This window comes from Podarcis muralis, chromosome 4 (assembly GCF_964188315.1).
Source record: "Podarcis muralis chromosome 4, rPodMur119.hap1.1, whole genome shotgun sequence".
NCBI classification, from domain to species: Eukaryota; Metazoa; Chordata; class Lepidosauria; order Squamata; family Lacertidae; genus Podarcis; species Podarcis muralis.
The window spans coordinates 48,293,492-48,307,686 of NC_135658.1; the positions used below are offsets into that span (position 1 = coordinate 48,293,492).

At 36.2% G+C, this 14,195-nt stretch overlaps 1 protein-coding gene and 1 long non-coding RNA gene across 4 annotated transcripts in view; one reads left to right on the forward strand and one right to left on the reverse strand.

Annotated features, from left to right (window-relative positions):
* Positions 1-14,195, forward strand: part of USP25 (ubiquitin specific peptidase 25) — a 306,082-nt gene that overhangs the window by 189,961 nt on the left and 101,926 nt on the right. The gene's annotated exons all lie outside the window — the stretch shown is intronic.
* LOC114595999 (uncharacterized) lies at positions 7,613-10,741 on the reverse strand. Its single transcript, XR_003706410.2, has 2 exons — positions 10,125-10,741; positions 7,613-9,078 (listed from the first exon to the last, which is right to left on the reverse strand). It is a non-coding gene; the product is annotated as an uncharacterized LOC114595999 (long non-coding RNA).

A 14,195-nucleotide genomic window follows, 5' to 3' on the forward strand; every position in this document is an offset into this window, starting at 1 on the left:
ATTAAGAGAAAAAGTGATGGATAGGCTGCATAGATTCCCACTTTGCTCACCAACCACTCCAGATAAAGCAGTTTTGAACTGATGAGTGTTGGGAGGGGATGAAGGAGGAAGACAAATCAAAGATACTATGTGATCTGAATGAGAGATTAAAGATGTTTAAAAACAATTCTGAATAGCAATATCTGCTGAGTTGGCATTTGTCTTTGTCTTACCCATGCCTATCAACAGCAAACACAGCATGTTCAATGCAAGTTTAATTAAACGGACTACCTGTCCAGCCATATACACAAGCCCCTTTGGCTAGAAGATGTAAGATTATTTTAAAAATAAGAAAGGGGAAAGATAGAGGGAGGGAGAAGGGGAGAGAGAGAGGGAGAATAATGCATCTGAAGATATCATTTGTCTAATGATATCCATTCAGATATTGTCAGCAGTTTTAAAGGTGTTATAAATAGAAAGCTAACTAATTGAAACATCTGTAATTTCAGTGAAGCTGTTCTTTTTTGTTAAGTTGGCTAATATAGTTTGCAGAGATACTCATCAATAGCTATCTATAGACTTTTAAAAACTGTTTTTCTATTAATGGATTACTTCAAGGTTCATCATATTTCATTTCTTCACAATAATGAAGCTATTCAAGTCTACTGACAGCTTGACTACCTAGAGATAGTAACTCTTTTCAGACACAAGTAGAATGCACATGTGGATAAGGATGAATGTGAATTCACCGCAGGTCCCATTTCTGCTACCTGCCCCACCTGTCAACTTCTTCAAGCTCAACCCAAACATTTGTAAAGGGATACCTGTTAGAGACTGAAGAATCATTTTGTTACTTTCATGGGTTCATTTTATCCCCATTTCATACTGAAAGACATTCCTATCACCTACATGGTGGCGCGCCGGGGGGGGGGGGGGAGCTGTCGTCACGCTACTCCTTGGTGTGTGGAGTACCACATGGCGCAATTCTCTCCCTGATGCTTTTCAACATCTTTATGTGCCCCCTTGCCCAGCTTGTCTGGAATTTTGGTTTGGGTTGCCATTAGTATGCTGATGACACCCAACTTTTTCTTTTGATGGACGGCCATCCCGGCTCGGGCCCAGACACACTGATCAGATGTTTGGAAGCTGTGGCTGAATGGCTACGTGGGAGCTGGTTGAAGCTCCCACGTAGCTCCTTCGAAGACAGAGGTCCTTTGGCTGGGTCGGGACAATATGGGGTGGATACTTCAAGTAGATGCAACATTGGTACTATTCCCTTGCAGTCCAATACAGCGCAAAAAAGTTGGGTGTGGGACAGGTGGTAGAGAACATGAAGGGACTGAAGGAAGGCAAGCCTATTAAGTAGCCACACCCTTGTGTACTTCTTGAGCTAGATAATATGACTTTCTTAAGGAGGTAGAGGGAAAATGGAATCAGAAATACAGAAATATGGAAAGGCTGTAGTTTAGGAGTAGAGCACCTGCTTTTCATGGAAAATTTCCTACATTCAGTCCCTACCATCTTCAGTTAGGACGGGGAATTCTCCTGTCTGAAACCCTGAGAGCTGTTTCTACATGGTATAATATTGAGCAAGACAGACCAATGGTCTGACTCTGTGTAAGGCAGCTTCCTATCTGCCTCTAAGAAAGCATGCTTTCGTATTCAGACCGTAGGAATTGGTACTACAGTACTATGGGCTTTCCTCAGGTATACATACTCCGGAGGTTAGTTTGCGTACCATAGTTCTATGTAGCTCTTAAGAACAGAGTTTTCATTTCAATAGAACTATTTTGCAACTGTTTCAGATGCAAGGTTTTTATTTTTAATTTGGGCTGCCGAAACATCTGAGGCTTGAGGGAGACCTTTGCTCCCCCAGTGCCTCTTGCATCTGCTTTCAGATCCAGAAGCTGTGGGAGACAGCGCCAGCCCAGTAGGAAAGCTAAGGGCTATGAGGGACCAACATCTGGTGGCTTGGGCAGCTATTTCCAGGCCAAGAAGGACAGGGTGGGGAATTGCATACAACTTTTCCCGCCATAGTAGCAGAAATATTGTTACAATATATTGTAAGCTGTCTTGACAACTCTGGTAAGCAAGTGGGATATAGATACGCAAAATAAATATTCTCAGAGGTGCAAATGGCAGCGGATGTTCCATGTTGACTCTTATGGAGTATTGCAGTGTCACAGCAATGAACAGCCACATTTATTTACTTACTGCCAGGGTTTTTGACCGTTCTGCTCTCTCCTAGTCCAGAAGCTATAAAATCTGGCAGGGGCTCTCACCTGATATCCAGGCACTGCAAAAATCAGCACACACAGCTGTTCTTCTGATTTAATTGCATGCTTTTTCTAATGTGAAAAGTTCAGTGGGGAACCCAGTCAGGATTGGGACCATCACAATCAGGATGAAAATCCCCCCCGGCTACTATAAACTCCAAAAGGAAAACTGTTTAGCCTATTTGGGGGTTGTGCAGCCGCCGCCGCAAAAGTTTATGTTAGAAATAAAACATGCCCAGTTAATGTTTCCATGAAACATCATATTTTGTTTGGACCAAAGCATCAGGAATGAAACAAAGTATATTGCATCAGTTGTGTCACTACCATTACTAACTGTCTAATTAGTTTTTAAGGTAAGTTTGTGGATACTTTTCTAGACTACTGGGTTCAGATGTGTATCAAATATTTCTCATTGCATAAACTGAAAGTGTTTGAAAGCGACATGACAGACAGCATCCCTGTAAATACCAGAGCAATGAGAGAATGAATAATTTTGGTAGAAGAATGCAAGAGATGGACCAAGGTGAAACAGCAGAAGACAGGAGAAGACAACATTATTTAGTTTTTGATTAGGATGATCAAGGCACACTTCTTTAGGTACACAATTTTGCTTTTTGGAGTGCTTTGAAAGTATCACAATTCTGTAATGAAAGCACCTCATATGGGATGTTTTTGATAATAGGGAAGAAATGTGTGTATATTATGCAAAAATGTTTGTGGGAAAAAATCCCTAAACTCTTTCAGTAGAGTCAGAGGTGCCTATCCCCCATGTCATACTATGCATATTGAAATAAATTAATTAAATGCAACTAAACTGTGACTGCTTGTGAATGCATATTAAGAAACCATAACCTTTAAAAGATGCTATAAGAAGTCTGGACTTCCTGTAACAACCTATCATCCCATCAATGGAATGTACTTAAAAATCCAGCATTACTGGAAGGCATGGCAAGCTATTCTAGCTATTTATATATATATATATCAAAAGTGTTAAGAGATTTGTTTTCCTTTACCATTCTCTAATAACCCCTGAAATTAAACTTTCATGATATTTATTCAAATAAGGCCAAGACAACAATAGTAAACCTCATAAAAGGGATTTATGAATTAAGGAAAGATCTCTCCAAACCTTTAAGGTTCTTACATTACATTCAGCTAAATGTCTGAAAAGAATGTGTGTCAAAGTTTTTGAGCAAATTCTTATCTTCTTGGTCTAACCATTTCCACCTTTTATGAATATTTTTACCCTCCTTTAAATTGTTACACCATGGGAATTTGTGAGCTTTTTGCTGTTAGACAAGGGAAATTATGTTATATTTACATTGGCTGTTAGGAAATTAAGAGCTAAATGTCTTTTATCTTTGTTATGGCTCATAATTAAACAAATAAAATTGCTGCTGCTACTACTACTACTACTATCCTCCTTCAATTCACAGTTTAGAACATAACTCTAGCCATACAATGTAAGAATATCTAATTATTTCCCCCCACAACCTGAAATATATAGGATCCAATTTACTATTTTGTAGTAGGCTACTCAAGTGGGAGAAGCATTTATAACATTTCTTGTGCAATTTTCCCTCCTTGCTTGCTGAAATGTTTTCTTTATAAAACACAGTATTAAACCTCTACTTAGTATTCTGTGAAAGTGAAGGGATATGATACTGTACAAGGAACTGGAATAGACTATATGATGAATCATTTTGAGGGCTGGAGCTCAGTGGCATAGCAAATGTTTTGCATGCAGAAGGTCACAATTTCAGTCTAGCATCTGCAGGTAGAGATAGGAAGGATTCCTTTCTGATATCCAAGATACCTGGTGCCAGTCAGGACAGATTGTAAGGAGCTAGATGGACCAAGGGTTTGACACAGTATAAGACAACCTACTATCTTCCTCTCATTTTGATGTTGTAGGGGAAATTCTGTACATTTGAACCCAACAAGAAACAGTATTGGTAGTGAGCAGATGAGTTTAAGATTTGGCGATGAAATAAATATTTAAAAATAAAACTCAGGAGAGCTTAGCTCCTGGAAATTCTGTAGGCCATTATGAACTTATGCCACAGATAAAGGTTTCTGACTGTATTCAAAGACAGTGTCTCTTTCCTGATGGATTTTATTTAGCGGCCACATCCACAGGTCCAAATTCAAGTTTCAGCTTTTATTAAATTGACAATACCTCTATAGCATCTTAGATGTGAAGTTATTCACTGTGGTGAGAGCTTTCATATGTAGCATTAGATTCACAAAGTAGACTAAGACAGTGGTAGACAAAATGTATACCAGTGATACTGCTGGAGGCCAAGTGTTTGGTCTAGCCACTCAACAGGACAATACTAATTGGCTGTGTCTTGACTAACGTGTGGTAATCAGTTAATAGGAACAATTACTCAATAGGAACAATTACCCAAAATGAAGATCTTCCCCAGTCTGAGGGCAGAGGGATTCAGGATCTTTGCCTCCAATCAAATGCAGAGACTTTTCAACCTGTTTTAAAGATGGGATAATATCCAATCACATACTGCTGATCTCACCTGTGTTTCAGCCCCGATTGTGACTTTTCATTATAGGATTGAAAATTGTTTATTTTTGAATATTTTTCTTGAGTATTTGATTCTAGCGTGCACCCATATAAAAGGGCAGAAGTAACAACTGCTTTTGTACTCTCAACTCAGGAAAGAAATCTTAGCATTACTGTGTAGATGGCTTCCTAAATGCATTGATGTGAACAGAATTTCTATTGATTATTAGGAACTGTCTAAACTATAACACAGAAAACTTCAGAATTACAGTATGTAACTCAGTGTTGCAACCAGACCTTGAGGCGGACTAACTACATGATTCTCAACATTCTGCCTTAAGAAGGAAACAAGACAACTACAAAATCTTGCAACAATTATACTGCAGGTCTGGAATGTCTTCCACATAGGAGATGGGGAAAGTATAAGGATTCGTATTAGAAAGACTGAGGATGTTACAGTGATGTACAAAACTGAACTGGGAATCATATTTTATATAATACTAGAATGTTAGAACATTTTAATGAAGTCAGTAGGCAACAGATCAGGCACAGACACACAAAGTATTTTCTACACACACAGCTCAAATCAGACCTGATTGCCTTCCTCTCACCATGGCCCTTAAAAGTGGGTGCTTGGTTGGCAATATATGCCAACAATCATTAGGTGATCATTGCCACTCCTTGTTTAGAATCCAAAGGCTTGTGATGCGGTTGGCACCAGTTTTTCTTCTTTTCGGCATTCAGTCCCCCCCCTTTTCGTACCTGTTTGTGTTAAGTAGTTGTGTGACATAACAGTCAGATAGTCGTGTGTGTTTTATCAGAGTGAGCGAGGAGTTGAGAGATAAGGGGTGAAGGACAGTGCCGGATTGAACCCTGTGGAGGCCCCTAGGGAGTTGAAATCTTGTGGGGGGGCGCGACCTCACAGATAATCTAATATGTTTATGATTTTGCCAACCAACAATTTTAATAAACAAATTTATTTCAAGTTTAAATCAATATTATTTTGATCCGTTATCATGGGACACCTAAAAGGTGTGGGGCCCATGGCCTACTCTGCCTGTTTGGTAATCTGACACTAGTGAAAGAGGAGAGGAATGATGACTGAAGAAATAAAAAGTTGGGGCAGGAAGATGGTGGGGTACAAAGAGATGTGCATGATGGGGAAGGAGAGAATATAGCTAATATTGAAGAGTCACAGAGAAAACTGTGATGGTGCAAAGGGCCAAAGAAAAGAGAAAAGATTAACAGAGAAGCAACACATGAGGGAGACACAGAGGGCACAAGCAGCCTGTGGTAGTTCAGACAAAAATAGCAGGAAGATTCAAAGATGGGGTGCAGAGAGACCTGGGGTGGGGAAGGGGGGTAACTGATAAAAGAGAGTGCAAACGTGTGGTGGCACTCCCCCCCCCCCCGAAAAACAGTGCGTGTGCCACGGTGTATAAAGAGAGAAGGATGTGGGGGAGGGGTGAAGTGTGTGAGTTTCAGATGTGCAGGGACATTAGACAGTGTTATGGTGCAACAAGAGTTAATGGATAATGGTTCAAAAAGAACTAAAATCATGTTTAAAACCCTAGCAAAAATACTCAATAAAAATGTTCGTAGCACGAGCAATTTGAGTTGTGTTCTGCTCAGGACTGACCACTGGAATTCAAAACTTCAAATCGGATGATGGTCAGGTCCAAATAGCCAGGTCCAGTAAAGAATTACAGTATCATTTGCTCTACTACAGGAAGCCAGGCTGCAGTCCTCTATGCTAAATCCGCTACTTGGGCTGCAATCCTATTAACACTTACTTGGGAGTAAGGTTCGTTGATCTTAGTGGGGCTTATTCTGAATAGACATGCAAAGTATTATGCTGTTACTGTGTGCCTGAACCCACATTCCTCCTGGTGTTTTAGAATGAACAAAATGTGTTTCTTTGCAGTGCAGACATTGACCAGCTCAATCACATTTATTAGCAATACATAATGGCCAGATTACTGAGACTGTTTTCAGACTTATTCAGTCCCCCTTCCCAGTTTTTGGTGGAAATCATATTTCCATGTGAACGCACACATGTCTACATCTAAAACAATGGAAAACTATGAAATATTATGGGATATACTGAGTGTTTGCTTTGGACAGACTCTGTTATATACAGTATGAAAGAGTTATTAATGTTAAAGTGAGCTTTAAAATTCCTTTTTCAATAGTTTCTCTTGTTGATATTCAGCTAGAATTAGCTAAAATCCAATTATATCAGTTTTTAAGCTAGCTGTGAACTAATTAGGAATAATTTTATAATGCGCAACAAAGTCATTGTAGAAATAAGTTGTTGTTTTTTAAAAAATATATTTATTGTCCTTGGGTGTTGTGTTGCATTATACTTTAAATAGAATGGACTGTGTGATGGTAATGAAAGTAACAGATTGATCTGTATTTGTAAGTTGAGAAGAGAGAAACTTTCACAATGTGATTCTTACAGAATTCTTTATGCAGGATAAAAAGATAATATATTCTGTTGTTTACGTGGAAATTGATAATGACTGTGATATAGAATTCCTAAAACATTCGTAATTTTGATTAGAGCACTTATATTACTTTCTAAATTACAGTGAATCGTATCCCACACAAATTAATGCTTACATGAAATTGTGTCTTTGAACTAAGAGACGAGTAGGTTTATGCCATCACTGAAGGTGATTATGAATATCAGTTGTTAAAAAACAGTATATAATTGTCAAAAACTTTATGAGGATTGTTTTTTGAGCATGTTATGAAGATTAATTGTTGCCAAGTAATGAGAAAAAAAGTTACAAATATTAGTCAAGAGTGAAAATAAATTGACCCACTGGAGTTAAGAAAAAACTGAATTTTATTTTCAATTCAACATCACCCATCATGAAGGAAATATATAAAGCTAGAAAGGTTTAATGTTTTTCTCCATCTCACAGCAGTTAGCTTAGGAAGAGGTCACAGAGCTTTCTTTCTTTTGGTGGGCAGCACAAGTTATTCTTATATTTTGGAAGGAGGGTTGAGAGGCCCATGCCATGAATTATCTGATTTGTAAATTCCATCACCTTGTTCCGGACTGTGAGAAGATAAAAAGGCACATACCACTGGTTCTTCAGCCAGTCTCAGACTTTTTCCTTTTCTTTTTTTGGTCTTGAATTTAGTTTCTGTTTGGGTAAAACAGTTTGCCGTAATGAAGCAAAACAAAAGAGGCTCTCACACACTTTGGATTGCCAGTGTTTCTCTGTTGTAGCTTCTAAGAGCTGCCTATTCTTCCCGGCCCACTTGATATCCTGCAGGTTGTGGCAGAACAATTCACAGGAAAAGCTTACACATTGAGCTTGCACGCTTCTTGACTCCATTCTAAACCCTTTGTTCACACCAGGGTGGCATTTTTTCACACAGCATGTGGCAGATTTGACTCCTCTCCAGCTTGTCTTATAAAATCAAAGTCTTCTTTAAAAAAAGATGGAGAGTGCGGCTCCTAGCCTCATCGAATCAAAATAGTTTTAATTAAAGATGTTTAAATTGCTCTGCTGAATTTGTAATAACCCTACAGCAACAAAGGGTCACGGGAAATAATGCAAACAGTCTTTAAACAAAAATGTTCACACTTCAAACAATGAACTAAACATTCGTTTCATATTTACTAACATAGCCAATTAATTGCAGAAAATATGCATTCTGAATTGTTATTAGCATGCAGGGCTACTATACAATAATGTAGTATTTAAAATAATATTGTTTTGTAGACTATAGTATTTTTTTTAAAAAACGAGATCTTGATCTACAATACTGTTATGCAACCTAGCTAAGATATAGTGGCATCAAATTTTACTATGTAATATTAATTTGTATGGTTAGTATAACATTCTGTTTTGTGAAGCACTTTATTCAGATGCAGTGATTTGCTACTAAGATTGCAGCTTTTAATGTTTTGTTTCATTAAACATAACTTGATAAAAATGAATAGTGTAGTCACAGTTTTCTAAAAGATACTATCTTAAGATTTAAATTGGAACCTTCTATTTTAGAATCTTCATGGCAGCTAAATATTTAAAGTAAATATTCTAATAAGGGTTCAGTGAAGCATATAATGACTAAAATTCAAAATGAAATAAAAATGGCTGTACTCAGTTCTTTTTCTTTAACATGTACCTCTGAAATTGACACAGATAGACATTTTGTATGAAACAATTGTTTTCAGCTTATTTGTCTTTTGAGTTGACGCCTCTTGCTCTGTACTCAACATGATAAAATAGCTTGCATTTCACTATTTCTTTTCATCCTTGCGTATTCTATGAGAAAGGGCTGCAGAAATGTTGAATTATGCCATGGTTGTTATTAAAAGGAATATAGGCAGTTTTATATTATAGATATTTGAAAGTAGTGCTTGAATAGTATCGTATATATTGTTCTGAATAGTTTTTTGTAGTGGCAGATTATAGTATGACATTTTTTCTTGGTAATAAAATCAGGGGATGTAACTCAATGGACAGCATCTTCTTTCAGATGTCTGGACTAATATTAATTCAAATGTTAATTTAATCTTCAGTAATCTTATATGTGGACAAACAAGTTGCTAAAATGTGTAGCATGCTGTTCAGAACTGAAACTGGGTGGCATGTCATTAAGTATGAAACAAGTAAAGATAGAGCTATACTATAGAACATTTATTATTTAAAACATTTATTATTTCGATTAAGAAACCACTTTTCATCCTTACAGTCATTTAGAAGTATTTTATAATGTATACAATAATGAAGAAAACCTATAACAAGAATCTAATGTGTGCTTTCGCCCTAAACTGTTTTGGGGTATTACCATTTAAGATTCTCTGTATTCTGTTTTAGCTTAAATTATATCTTGCTACATTGTTTTGTGGCAAAACGGCAGCAACAATGACTAACATATAAAATGCACCTATTTGTTAATCAAGATATATTTGCATCAAAGAAAATGAAAATGTAGAAAAAGCAAGGGTTTATTATGTTTACTTGTTAAATAACTATGATCATAATAAGTAATTAATTTTCTCAAAATGTACTTTAAAAAAGAGGGAAGTGAAATGAGCAAAAGAGAATATTAAAATGAATTAGTTAAACAATTTACAGTTTAAACCATTCCCCCCTGAAAATTTCAAAAATTGCAAGTAAAATAAATGTGTAGTTATATGTATATAATGTGTTTTGGTTCTAATACATTTGCCTGTATCTGGTAAAACAATTATTCTAGTAAGTATTTTCTAATTTTAACTTCTCCAGCATCTGAAAAAGCAAAGTATAGAAGGAAGATTAACAAATGAAGTTCTATGAAGCCAGATAAGTTTAGTAAGTGTATTAAAATAAGGTACCTACTTTCACAGAACAAATTTACTGAAGAAATAGCGTGATCTCATTTCATTAAGGTTCTGTCAAATGAAGAAGAAATATAAGACAAACATTCATCATTATCCACTCCAGAAAATCCCAGCTCATATTGCTTTGCATTGACTGTTTCTCTTCAGACTTTCTTCAAGTTAGCACTTCTTCCAGTACGGAGAAATCCAAAATCTTCAGCAAAATCCTATTTAGGTTAACAGTGCCTTTCCAGTTTGTGGCCTGTCCTTATATTATTGGAATCAAAGTATACTGTCTCTTCTAAAATTCTCCTTGGAGTAATCCTCTTCTATTTAAGTCTGGATGAAAAGAGTATTCATTGTGAATTATGTTTCATCTGTCACAATAACCTTCTTTATTCTTTAGTGCACCTCCCCTTTGCCTTTGGCAATTAGAGAAAATAGGTATGTCTTCCAAGTACAGAGAAACTGATATCTCAAAACATACACAGATACTGATGTCATATATAGACAGTTCTTGCTAAGCAGCAGTCTGAAGAATATATAAGCCCTTTTTGATTCTGAATTTTATTAGACCGGAGTAGAGGCAGGCATACTTTACAATGAACAGATCCTGATAGTTGTCAGGGGGTTAACTTTCCCGTCCTTTTTTTGACAGCCAGTGGTCATAGAGATTTGGTCACAGTATTTGAGGATGAGCAAAACATGATTATCAACAGTTTTCAGAATACATCACTTTATGTGCTTTGGGGACTGAAGATTGTTGGTTTGTTTTCCTTTTTAAATTAAATATATTTGGATGCTTGGTTTGGTTTCGAAACATTTATACATAACTTTCACAGGGTTTCTCTCCCCCCCCCCCCCTTATGAAATATATTCTTTCAAATAAAAAAGATGTTTGGTAGCCATTTTACTGAAGAGGGAACATTTCCATTATTTTCAGATCAAAGTTTCATTGACTTTGTGGTGTGAGAGATTAAGCTATAGTTCTCTTTTTTTACACATTTGTGAAAAACGATTTTTTTTCTTCCATTTTAAAAAAGGCAACACTTTTTCTTACTTTGTCTCTCTGAATGTGAGATGTGCTTCATTTATTTCTGCATTGAATTAGCTTTATTACTTGTAATAGTAATCAAAGCACCAACAGTGTGATTTTAACACACTTTTGACTGCTCATGATCACTCAGTTTTTACAGCCTTAAATCATCGATATCCAAGTACTTTGCTGAGGAGTGAACCTTAACTATGACTATGTGGAAGAAAATGACTTTAAAAGCTGAGGAGAAGAAAGGTGATGGTTGACGTAGCCTGAGAATAACGATTGTGGTTGTACAGAAGAAGCATAACATCAATATGTAACTGGATAAAATAAATGAGAAACAGATATCTAATGAAGAACACTACTTGGGAGTAAAGGAAACAGTTTGGCCCTTTGCACAGGTTTGGGCTCAAAACTGCTTGCTAAGCTATCTATTTCACACATGCAACGACAGAAGGTTCGATATTCATTCGATCGATGAGTGAAAAGGCACAATGGCAAAATCAGACGGACTTCTTTTCAAATACAGATCTCCAATGTCCCCCCACAGTCTGCAGTTGCACGGCTGGTGGTGTGGCACAGACGGAGCAAGGGTTACATCAAGGCTGTTCTCTGGACCGTGCAAACAGTCTAGACCGATGACCTGCAGCATCTTGCCCTTTGAAGAAGAGACAAGTTCGGTCACGACGGAGAAAAATCAAGGCGTACCTCTTTTAACAATAGGGAGCAGCTCGTGGCTGCAAAGAGGTAAGGAGGGGTAAGGCAAAAAAAAAAAATGAATGAAAGAAAGAAAGAAAAAGAAAGAAGGAAGAAGCATCTGCTTCCATGGTTACAGGCCAACTATGAGAACCTTGCTTTTAAGAGAGATGGTTCTCATGCTCCCTCACAGCCCATGTCATGCATTATAAGCAAAGGCAGGTTGAGCTGAAATCCGCATAGATATTTCAGAGTAAAATGATACGCGAGCACATGGCTCTTAGCAAAAAAAAAAAAAGTCACATGACTTAAGCAGCAGGCTTGGGCTGTTTCAAAGAGAGGACTTCTTTTTTTTCTTACCCAAGAGTAGAGGGAGAAGAGTGTTTGTACAAAACAAACATTCATATGATATGTAATATTTTCAGTGTTCTTATTCTGTTAACTGAGAAAAGGTCAAGGGTTAAGGGTTTTGTGTGTGTGAAAGGGCCACAAGCCCTTTTGTTAAGAAAGCTTTAGTGAATGCCTAATAAGATTTTGCTTTTCTTTCAATCTAAACTATTATTATAAGTTTGATGAGCATGAAAATACTTAATCTCTACCACTCTGAATGGATTTTCTTCTTAAGTTTTTTTTTTATTATTCAGAACGGGGGTAGTTTCGTAATGCATATTGACCAAAACATCTTCAGTTTATTTACTTATTTTGTCAACCTTGATCTTCCTAAAACGGTTTGCAGAATGGATACAGCATTGTTTTAATTGCTTTAAATCTACAGTTAATGGTTTTTCTTTTTATAAAGAAAATGTAAATGTTGTTTTCTCCAGAATAAGGTATATATTTTTGGACAGACATGTGTGAGTGATAACAGTATGTTCATTTAAAATGTTAACTATTTTTTACCCTTGTGGTATCTGACATATTTAGAGTACTAGAACACCGTTAGCAAAATATTATTTTAATTAAGCATCTAATTATTTCTGTGGAGTCACACAACTGGGAAAATGACTTGGTTACCAAAACCTGTAAGGTCATGTTTATAATACGGAAATATTTGTGTTGGATAATATATAATATATTGGGTAATATAGATTGGATATATTGGATAATATAGATTCTATTGAGTATCTGTAAAGTTTGTACGAATATGTACATTATTATTTTGCTGTTATTTGTTCATGACAGTGTTTTATGGAATGCATGATTATAGAATTTAAATTAAAGTGATTGATATTTAGTAAAACACTATCATTTCTCAAGATACATTATAAAGTATTATAACTGGGAGCTCCATGGTGTGTGTTTGAAAGTAAGAATGCTAGGATGGCAATACAGTTAGTTGAATAATGATAATACCATGCTTTTCAAGGAGAGGGGGAGTCTTTTAGTATATAATTTGGAACAGGAGGAAGTAAGAGGACTGGACAAAACAAATATATCCAAACACTTAGGAGAAATCTAAGTGTAACATAAATGTTAACAATTGTCATGTTGCCTTTAAAAAAGCAACCATTGGTGTTCATCAGATAATTTATGGTATATATATATTAATTATTAAGTTCTCCTTATGATTTCAGGTTCTGCAGATTCAACTTAACTTAATTAGTTTGAGCGAGGTTTTTATTTTTAATGAGACTTAATGATACTGATATACTGTATTATACTAATTATGGGATAATGCTCTATTCCTTATGTAACCAAGAAACAATAAACTTAGATTTTATACTGACTTATGAGATACTTCTGATTTTTCATCCCCACAATACAGCACCAAATAACTATATATTTGCAAGCATAAAAACATGCTTACTGTCAGTGATGCATGTACCATGCTTACTGTTCAGCTGAAGCCTTATATGGTTGTATTTATTAGTTCCAAATAAAGAATCTTTAGCCAAAAGACTGCATGTGAAGTATATTACCTGTAGATATTTTTAAAAAACTAATTTGTATGCAGCCAAATGCAAGGTTTATATGATCTGTGTTGTGTTTGCTTTAAGAACAGGGCTTCATTTTCCTTTTTTTAAAAAAAAATACAGACCCTGGTGATGCTATAATGTTGAGCAGTGATTTAGTATTGTAGTGCATATACATATTATAACTTTTAGCAAGACTGAAACCATAAACATGATTCCCCCCCCAAAAAAAAATATTATATACATTCTTAAAACTTTTGAGTCATTGGAGGACATGAGGATATTTATGTGTATGGGACTACTTGTGCTGCGTATACTCTTTCAATCCACCCACACTCTTCTGCCATACTATATCCTCCGGATATTGATATCTCTGATCCATAGAGTAGCTTCATTGTTTATATCAATGTGTTATAAGGGAAGTTAGATCAACAGTGTCGTA